Raw genomic sequence first — 10,732 nt, 5'->3', positions numbered from 1 at the left:
CTCTCTTCTCGTCTCGTCTGCTGCCTCCTCCTCAAAGATCAAAACAAAACACACACTTTATCCTCTCGCTCGTCTCAACACGAGTCTCACTGACCGAACGGACGAAGACGACCTCGTCATGGAGACGGTAATTACGTGGACGGGGTCTGTTTCAAACCACAATTAAAGCAGCTCAGACAAGAAGCAACTCAACCTCTGGAGATAATTATACAGATGTCACAAGATCACACCGGCTCACAAATCAGCTCTGCTTAATCGTGTTGTTTATTTATTTATCTGTATATAAAAGTATTGATACAATAATTAGGAGACAATTATATAAAAATTACATTTGACTTATTCTCATTTGTTTTCAGTGCTGCCGAAGGATGTTGAATTTTGCATTCACAACTTCTAAATGTATATATATAAGTAATTGGACAGTTGCTGGAATTCAAGCCTGAATAGTTCATAAGGTTTGTATCCACAAAAGTATTTATTTATTTCCTCCTCAAACTCTTTAATATCACAAAGCTGTGTAGCCAGAAAAAAATGTTGGCATTGTACATTTCTGCAAACCGCGTAGGGCAGGGGTATTCAATTCAAATTCCAAAAGGTCCAGATTGAGAAAATCTCCTCGTGCAAAGGTCTGGAACATTATAATATCTAACTTGTGCCATTTAGTGCCATATAGTAGCCTAGTAGTAGTAACAACGTCTCTGTGTAGTCAACAACTGTCAAATTTAAATAAAGACATCACACACATCAATTATATTTTAACAATTATTATTGTTTTCAAATTGAACTGGATGGATTATAAATAATACATAGAAATACATAAATAAATGTTCTTCTCTCATTTCAAGTAAAATAAAGGCTCCATCTAAAAATAAAATACACAAAAAATAACTTTTGAAAAACTTACATCTTATTAAAAAAAAGTGCTTGATTTTAGAAAAATGAATGAAAATTAAAGAGTGTGGCTGGAGTTAACTTTTTTTCTTCTCTTTTTGTTAACATCATAATGATCTGTCAACTTTATAATAAACAATCTCTTAACAATTGAACAGCTTTAACACCTCCTTTTCTCTTTCTTTCCCTCTTCCATCCCACTCCATCTCTTTTTCTTGTTTAGTGAGAGAAGTGAGTTGTAGCTTGTCCTGCCAGGATTTTAAATCTGGGCTGGAATGGTGTCAGGGCTAGTCTCATGCACATATGAAGGTGCTCATTGGATATCCTGGAACGATATTTGTTTTTAATAATGTTCATAATGGAAAAAGCTGCCTCAGTCGAAAGATTTGTGTTTGGTCTCATTGTGGCGTTTCACATTGGCGCTTTTAATAATGGCCACGGTCTCTGAACATATGAGACAGAGTGGTTTTGTAGCACCAGCAGGAAGAATGAACAAATACAAGTCCGTCCATTCTTTATTAAAAGCTCGGTTTTCGAGGTCCACTTTTCTCTTTTTAGAGCACGCCATGTTAACTTGCTTCTCCGACTTACTTCTCCCACTGCTCTCCGTCTCTCTCACTGTTCTCCGTCTCTCCATCTCTCTCACTGTTCTCCGTCTCTCTCACTGTTCTCCGTCTCTCTCACTGCTCTCCGTCTCTCCGTCTCTCTCACTGCTCTTCGTCTCTCTCACTGCTCTTCGTCTCTCTCACTGCTCTTCGTCTCTCCGTCTCTCTCACTGTTCTCCGTCTCTCCATCTCTCTCACTGTTCTCCGTCTCTCTCACTGTTCTCCGTCTCTCCATCTCTCTCACTGTTCTCCGTCTCTCTCACTGTTCTCCGTCTCTCCATCTCTCTCACTGTTCTCCGTCTCTCTCACTGTTCGCCGTCTCTCTCACTGCTCTCCGTCTCTCCGTCTCTCTCACTGTTCTCCGTCTCTCTCACTGCTCTTCGTCTCTCTCACTGCTCTTCGTCTCTCCGTCTCTCTCACTGTTCTCCGTCTCTCCATCTCTCTCACTGTTCTCCGTCTCTCTCACTGTTCTCCGTCTCTCTCACTGTTCTCCGTCTCTCCATCTCTCTCACTGTTCTCCGTCTCTCTCACTGTTCTCCGTCTCTCCATCTCTCTCACTGTTCTCCGTCTCTCTCACTGTTCTCCGTCTCTCTCACTGTTCTCCGTCTCTCCATCTCTCTCACTGTTCTCCGTCTCTCTCACTGTTCTCCGTCTCTCCATCTCTCTCACTGTTCTCCGTCTCTCTCACTGTTCTCCGTCTCTCCATCTCTCTCACTGTTCTCCGTCTCTCTCACTGTTCGCCGTCTCTCTCACTGCTCTCCGTCTCTCCGTCTCTCTCACTGTTCTCCGTCTCTCTCACTGTTCTCCGTCTCTCTCACTGCTCTCCGTCTCTCCGTCTCTCTGTCTCTCTCAATGCTCTCCGCCTCTCTCAATGGTGTCCGTCTCTCGCCTGTCTGCGTAATTTCATTCGACTCACGATGCATTTTGGAATAAACATTCGATTGTGCTGAGTAGCTTCACGTGAGATTAAATTAATGCATGCAATTGGTCAGTGTGTTTCCTGAACTGCTGAATGAGTGCCGTAAAGGCCAAAAAAGATGCGCAGGTTAAAACATTAGTGCCCGCCAAAATGTATGATTCTCAATTATATGTCCGGGTCCGGAGAGGACAGCGTCTGGGTCCGGATCCGGACCGCGGTCCGCCAATTACCGACCCCTGGCGTAGGGTAACATAACGTAGCGCAACCTAACAACGTATCGCAACCTAGCAACGTAGCGCAACCTAACAACGTTGCGTAACGATACAACGTAACGATACAACGTAACGATACAATGTAACGATACAACGTAACGATACAACGTAACGATACAACGTAACGATACATACGTAACGATACATACGTAACGATACATACGTAACGATACATACGTAACGATACATACGTAACGATACAACGTAACGATACATACATGACGATACATACATGACGATACATACGTAACAATACAACGTAACGATACAACGTAGCGATACAACGTAGCGATACAACGTAGCGATACAACGTAGCGATACAACGTAGCGATACAACGTAGCGATACAACGTAGCGATACAACGTACCGATACAACGTAACGTTACAACGTAACGTTACAACGTAACGATACAACGTAACGATACAACGTAACGATACAACGTAACGATACAACGTAACGATACATTGCAATGATACAACGCAACGATACAGCGTGTATTGTTGACAATGGAATCTTTGTATCCAGTTATTCACATGTTTACATCCTCTACTTTAGCCTCTCCTCTCTGTTCAATCAAGGTTTCACAGAATTTTTGTCACATGACTGTTGGTCTCAGATGAATCAATCATGACTTCATAGTTGCACTGACAAGCTCAGAATTTAATGTTTTTCACAGGATCTAGTTTGAGCAAACGGTTTATTTGTTGAGAGACTTTAAATGAGAACATGTCGACGAAATATCAAAACTTTGAGCTTTGTTTTGGCTGCTTTTTCTGACAGAAGTCATCGTCAAACGTGATGTGTTCAAGGACCGTTGGAAAGATGACAATTTGACAATAATGACCCTGATTAAAATTGCACTTTTGTCCATCGTTAAATAAAACATGTTTTTCAATCCCGTCGTCGGGTTTTTGAGGTTCAAAGGGTTAAATATGTCTTGTTCGTCTGATCAAACTTCTCATTTAATATCTGATGTTTAAAGAAAATAAAATCAGTCTGATGAACTTTGAACAAGACGTCAGATCAGTCTCTAAAAGTGATTTTGTGGTGCGGGAAGCGAAACAGGTTTAAAGCAGGCCAGATGCTGCTTGAGATTTCAATGTTAGAAGCATCACTATGTCAGTTTACACACATTTGACGACTCCCCATGCTGTTGATTAAAGAGCTGCTCCAGAGTAACATTTACAGTTTGTTCTTCCCCGGGAGCAGCTGGGATGGAGCCGTCACTTTTACACTTAAAAACAACAAATCAGCTGCAAATGAACAGCAGCGTGAGAGAGAGAGAGAGAGAGAGAGCCAGCGCTGTGATGAGCAGCTGCTTCACCCTCTGAACTCAAAACGGATCTGGAGTTTAGTTTCAATGTTTTGGCCACGAAATATAGAAAAACGCAAAAAAAACGAGCGTAAGAAGAAGCAGAATGGAGAAAATGAGGATTTCTAAGACTCATCATAAACAATATTACTGAACAAATTCACAGAATCCGTCTCATCCGAAGTCCAAATGCAGGAAATTGTGTTTGATCACACGCAGCACATGTTGAAATATGTGGCAATAACCAGGAATACTCATCACAAAAATAGAATTATCAATAATCGATAATAAAAAGGAGAAATAAACATATGTGGTCCAACGTTAATTTGCAGTCAACAAAAATAATGAATTGTGGTCCACAAAATGGAGCGCAATAGATACCTGGAGCATCGTGTGTGTGTGTGTGTGTGTGTGTGTGTGTGTGTGTGTGTGTGTGTGTGTGTGTGTGTGTGTGTGTGTGTGTGTGTGTGTGTGTGTCAGTAGACGGACAGCAGACAGTGATTGACTGCAGAAAAGAGTTCACGTATTTTGCTGAGTAAGTGTTTTTTTGTATTAAAAAGAGACGAGAAATCTCTCATCCTCAGTTTATGTTTATTTCGTTTTTAAAGCATTCAAGTCGTCTAATGAAACTCTGGGGCTTCATGACGCCATTTTTTTATTTCAAGTTATTTAATCTCCAGCAGCTTGTTGATACTGAAATATGTCATATAAGTATAACATGTTGAATATTTGAGTGGATTATATTAACTGACTCGTGTGGGCTGCAGAGAATGGAACTAAAGCAACACAAACATTTAATATTTAAAACATAGTTTAACAAACTCAGGAAATCATTCGATACAAATCAAGTATGAGAAGCTTTGAAATCACCAGGTTACAAACATGTTACTGTGTCAACAAAAAAGTGCTTATTTGGATTATTGTGAAAAAGACAAAGGACATGCTACACACACACACACACACACACACACACACACACACACACACACACACACACACACACAGCTTGTGTCTGAGCTTGAGTGCTGGCCTCACTGATGCTGCTTTGTTCATCCATCCGGCCCTTCTGCCTGTAAATGCAATCCAATCCAATCAACTCTGGGGGCCAGGGACAACACACACACACACACACACACACACACACACACACACACACACACACACGATACACACACACACACACACACACACACACACACACACACACACACACACACACACACACACACATGATACACAGAAACACCACAGTCCCAAAGGGGCAGATGCTCCAGAGGTCTGACAAGGCAATCACAAGACCTTATCCATCAAGAACTGACAGAAGAAGAGAAGAGGAGGGGAGGGAAGGAGGGAGGGACGGATATGAGAGGTGAGGGTGCGATTGATGGGGGTAGTGGTTGCAATAAAAGAGGAGGAGGAGGAGGAGGAGGAGGAGGAGGAGGAAGAGGAGGAGGCTGGGTTTGAAGCTGCAGCAGCAGCGGAGATGTACAGAACACATGGACACTGGTTTAAGAAAAGGAAAAGACATTCTTCATCTTCAAAAAATGTTCCTGTATAAGGTCACAATGGCTGTACACACACACACACACACACACACACACACACACACACACACACACACACACACACACACACACACACACAGCAAGGTGTGTGTGACATTACTTATATATGTGGCATTTGCTTTGGTATAGAAATGCCAAGTTCTAGACAGAAGGACAGAAAGGGGGGAGAGTGGCAGACACAAACTCTTTTATATATATATATATATATATATATATATATATATATATATATCATCTGAGACCAGGATCGTCCATCACAAAGGGAACAAAGAGCAGAGAACAAGAAACTAAGGAATCAAAACTGGAACTTGTAGCCATGTGAGCAGTGTGGACGTTTGGGTGCTGAGAACCCTTCACTTCTCCTCTAGCGCCATCATGAGGTTGACGTTTGTGGTTTTGGGTAAAATTTACTGAATTTATCGGACGCCGTGAGATTTGATATGACCCGAAAATTTCAGAATGAATAAAAGAAAATGTATATGAATGCAAATATTAGGAGTTAAACAGTTTGGTGCTACTAAATCAATGCAGATGAAGAGTGAAAAATTCAAAGTCAAAATTTCATTTTATCTCAACAACTTTTTGAATGACTTGCAATGAAACTGTGGACATACATTCATGGTCCAAACCATGAACCCTTCTCCTCTAGCGCCATCATGAGGTTGACGTTTGTGGTTTTGAGTGAATTTTCCCAACAATCACCGGATGCCGTGAGACTTGGTGGACCAGTTAGTAAAGGCCAAAAGATTTGATTGAATTTCCAGAAAATGGGGGGGGGGGGGGGGGGGGGGGGGGGGGGATGTAAATAAATCCACATTTTCATCCACTGACTGAATGCAAATATTAGGAGTTAAATTGTAATTTTGTGTTTGAATTTACGCTCTTTGCTAATTAGCGTTGGTTAATGCTGACGTGGCTAAACGATGGTTTCCCAGATTAAATGTGTGAACTCGTTGTGCTGGTCCTTTCACAATACACGCAATTGTGCTGGACAATTGTCAATTGTGCACAATTGTGCTGGTCCTTTCACACACACGCCACAAGCGGGTGGCGTGTGTGTTCTGGTGCAATCAAGAGTTCAAACAGCTGTCCTCAGGTCAGAGTGGAGGGGGGGTGGGGAGCACAGGGATAATAGGAAAGGGCAAATAAAGACAGAAGGAAGGCTGCATGGAGGATGGATGGATATATAGTGGATATGAATAGATAAACGATGGATAGATAATTAATTCAGGAGGTGGAAACTAGAATGTGTCGATAGCGGGATAATTAAACAAAGACAAAGAGAACTTTAAATGAAAAAGTATTTAAAATGGGATTTTGTTGGTTATTCCTGGGGGTCTGAAGAGGAAGAGGAGATAGCACATGATCGGATTAAGGCAGGCTGGACCAGCAGTTCCTCTTCTAAGCCACCATCTCAGGCTAAAGGTTTAAAAACCTCATGATAAAGTGTGTGAGGATGTGATACACCCCCTCCCCCCCAAAAAAAACAACTACTTCCTTTGTTAGTTTGCCCACTTCCTGTAGATACAGGAAGTCTTTTTTTCCATGGAGACTGATAGTACAATGGTATCACGCTCTCCAGTATCTGCATCAATCCTCTGTTCCTAGCCTTTAACGAGACATTACCAGTGAGTGAATCTTTTGTTTAATACCTAAACTTCAGCTGTATGCTTTCATTTTGTGGAAATATCACTTTGTGCATTCATGTCAAAAATGTTCTTTTCATTACAACCCGTGTCACATCGGTTACAGCTGACCCGCTTAATGCTGTTACATCTTCTACTTTAAGACACTTTAAGTCTATTCCTGGTCCTTGTTGAAGCTGCAGGAGAACTATTTCTATAGTGTTAAAGAAAAGAAAGATTATTGTTTTTACGTTTTAGGAACATTGTTCTGTTTTCAGCGTCACACCTTTTAAAAGTCCTGCCGAAGAAAACATCCGCGTGTTCCTTTGATGCTGAGAAGAGAGGAGAGAATTCTCTCACATTGAATAAGAACAATGCATTTGTGTTGGCTCATCATCTCCTGGGTCCTGCACCACAAAGCGGGTTCACCATACCGAGGGTATCTTTGGGTTAACTGGTTCAACTAACCTCCAACACCCGAGATCCCGCCAAGTGGTCCACCGACGCTGGTTTTGAACTCGGTAAATCAACCCAGGTTTTTATTTTCTTCTATCTGGCTGTGAGTGCTTTCACATAAAGGGCCGTTGTTTACGGCATCTGACCAATCGCAAACAGGGACAAGTCTGTGGGAACGATCCACATACCGAGCTTTGATTGGTCAGGAGGAGAAATCCAGAGCTAACCCCTGAACCTCGCTTCGTAGTACAAGGCCTCTGCTCTGCGTCTGTGATATTTAGCGAGCGTTCATCGGCATCAGCAGTGAACCCATCGTCCCTCTTCAGATGTCTGTTGTGTGTCTCTCATGCTGTCAAACCAGTCGTTTCTCCGCTTGGGGGCAACGTTTCAGAGGAAAAACTACTTCAAAGGATTCTCAATTCAGAAAATGTCTCCCGCTGTCTGCGTTAACTTCTCCTGACCCGTTCACAAATAAACGTCTTCTTGTTTACGTCCAGAAGGGATCCAATAAGGGAACAGGTGAGGTTGTTTTTTTATTATTAGATCTAGTCTAAAATGACTCTACTTCTCTCTTGATTTATTCCCTCAGTAAACCTTGTAAACATGAGTTTATGGTCTCAATCTCTAGTTTACAGTCTTCTTCAACACAGCATGATGTTGGGTATGTCCAACTTACACCGCCACAAGATTGCATCCAACTGTCCAGCAGTCATGCAAACATTTCCATCTTCTGTACATTCCAAAGAACATAAGGTTAAGGACGTCGACCTACACATTGATTCTCCTCCAGTCTAGGATTGAACTGGGACCTTAGCAACAATACATTCCCCTTTCTTCTTGGAGAGCTTCACTACAAGTCTCTTGAACCCTTTGACACTCCTCACTCCTACACAACCACATCTAGCGCTAACATCTGGTGCGTGGAGTGCCATGTCTTCTCAAAGGCTTCTGTGAAAGCCATTGCTGCAGTGGCCTTCCTGAAGGTATAGGATGAAAGCAGCGTGTGGATTCGCCATGGGGGAAGGCAGAGCAAGCTCCTGTGTCAGTCCATACAATCCCATGGCTCGAGCTAGGACCCGCAGTCCTAGCAGTCGAGATTGCAGAGCTGTCCATAGTCCAGAGAAATGGATTTCAAGCATGAAGACTTGAGGTTTTACAACGACTGCAAGAGGTACATTCACAATGTTACCCCCTGGTTCTACATACTTGTCAGTAACCAAGTAGAACACTTTAGGAGGTTCTAGAGTCCCGAACAGTGGCACTTCTGGCAACCAGCCAAGATCCAGCAGTACCTGCAGTGCTGCTCTCAAGTCCAAGTTCCTGTTGCTGCCCACAAAAAGGCCGACTCTCCATCTTACCATCTTGTAGACCCAGAACCTGATGCAGAGGTTCGATCTCATATTACGGCATGCAACAACACAAACCTGGATTCCCAGGTTGGCATCAATGCATCAATCAATCCAAAGGTTAACAGGTCATCATTGAACAAGACCAATCATATCAGACTGCAATGTCTCGTCGGAAGCAAAGGGATGGAAATCTTAAATAACGGTCCATTTGGGATGTTGGACCCTGTCCACGACGGTAACGGACTTCTTGTGGGCCAGGTTTATCATTCAACCGTTACAGCAGAGGAGAAACACCCTCTTGTGGTCCCTGGTCGCAGCCACATCAGCCCTCTACCCATCAAATACCACGACTAGAGAGTTGAGCACCGAGGCCGGGTCTTCACGGAGGGAGACATACGCTCATATGGCATCTGGATAGTTGGAGCCAAGAGATTCACTGCAAGACAGTTGTGTAACATTTAACAAGCTCCGAGGTAAGACAGCCGAGGACGAGACGGCTGACCTCTCTTCAGATCGGCTAAGCACCAATGAATGCATCGATGTAGTTGGCTCCGTGGACGTGCTGCCGACAGCAAGCGGGTGCCTGAGTAATGAGAGTAAAAGTGGAAAGAAAAGAAAATAAGTGGAAAAGAAAGTTCTGCGTTCTCCTCTCAGGAAACCACCGTCATGAATATGAAATTGTAAAGTAGCGCTCAGGCTGCGAAAGGGTGAAAATGAATACATGAAGCCATTTATCACAGTCTGTAGAGCATCATTTCTTATTAATGCAATATTGCGTCACTGCGTTAAGCTTGTGCAAAGACTTTCTGGTCACACCGTTGGCCTCACCGCTGAGGTAACCAGTCTATGGATGCATTCTTTTGGACCGATGACTCTGGGCATCCTGTGAAAGATTTTTTTTTTTTCAGCACTCTTAATTGGCAACGGTAAATTTTATTCATGGGGGAAATGGCCCGGAAAAGCTCAAACATTTTTTATGTCTGATATAATGACTCATTATGGAAAGCAGGAGGGGGGGGGTTATTACTTGTCCTCCTCATCTGTCCACTCTCTGAACATCTGTACATTCCTCTACTCGGCACCACATTGTTTACAGATGTTTGTAGCACTGCCGGTGTATTCCTGGGCCTTGTTAGAGCAGATGTGGACCCACTGGGACCGAACTACACTCTTGAAGGTATAAAAGGTGTTGTAGCTGGAGCTGTCCCGTGCCCTGTATGCTCAAGATATATATTTCGGCTGTTCCTCTCTCGAGACCCGTGTTTTTCTTCTAGGTTAATCTTGCCTGACTCACACCACATGTTTTTAATCAGGTTCCACCAGAACCCTGCAACTTCTTGACTCACGCCGTAGAGAATCCAACGAAGTGTATCATCTGAGTAAGACGACAACTTGACATTCTTACAGCTTCTTCTTCTGTCTGGAATCAAGGATTGTTTTTAGAAGTATTAATTAAATGCAATAATATCCATTCATTCAACAGCTTCCCTCACACTTCCTCCTCTTCCTCTTCTTCTTCCGATCCCGCAGACAGCGGTGACATTTAACCACCATTCATGAACAGCTAAACATATCTTTCTCCGCGCTGGTTGAAGCACGTCTCGTATTGTTCTGACTGTGCGCCAAACTGTGAGCAGGCGGTCGCCGACTCCTACCTTCAACTCCTAACAACCTCATCTTCCCTCCTCATTCCAAAACTAATCCTGTCTCTTCCTCCTCCACCACCCTATCCAATAA

Source organism: Cebidichthys violaceus, unplaced genomic scaffold (genome assembly GCF_023349555.1).
Source record: "Cebidichthys violaceus isolate CVI_PGR_0920_01 unplaced genomic scaffold, fCebVio1.0.p SCAF_29, whole genome shotgun sequence".
NCBI lineage: Eukaryota > Metazoa > Chordata > Actinopteri > Perciformes > Stichaeidae > Cebidichthys > Cebidichthys violaceus.
This window is presented reverse-complemented; position numbering follows the sequence as displayed.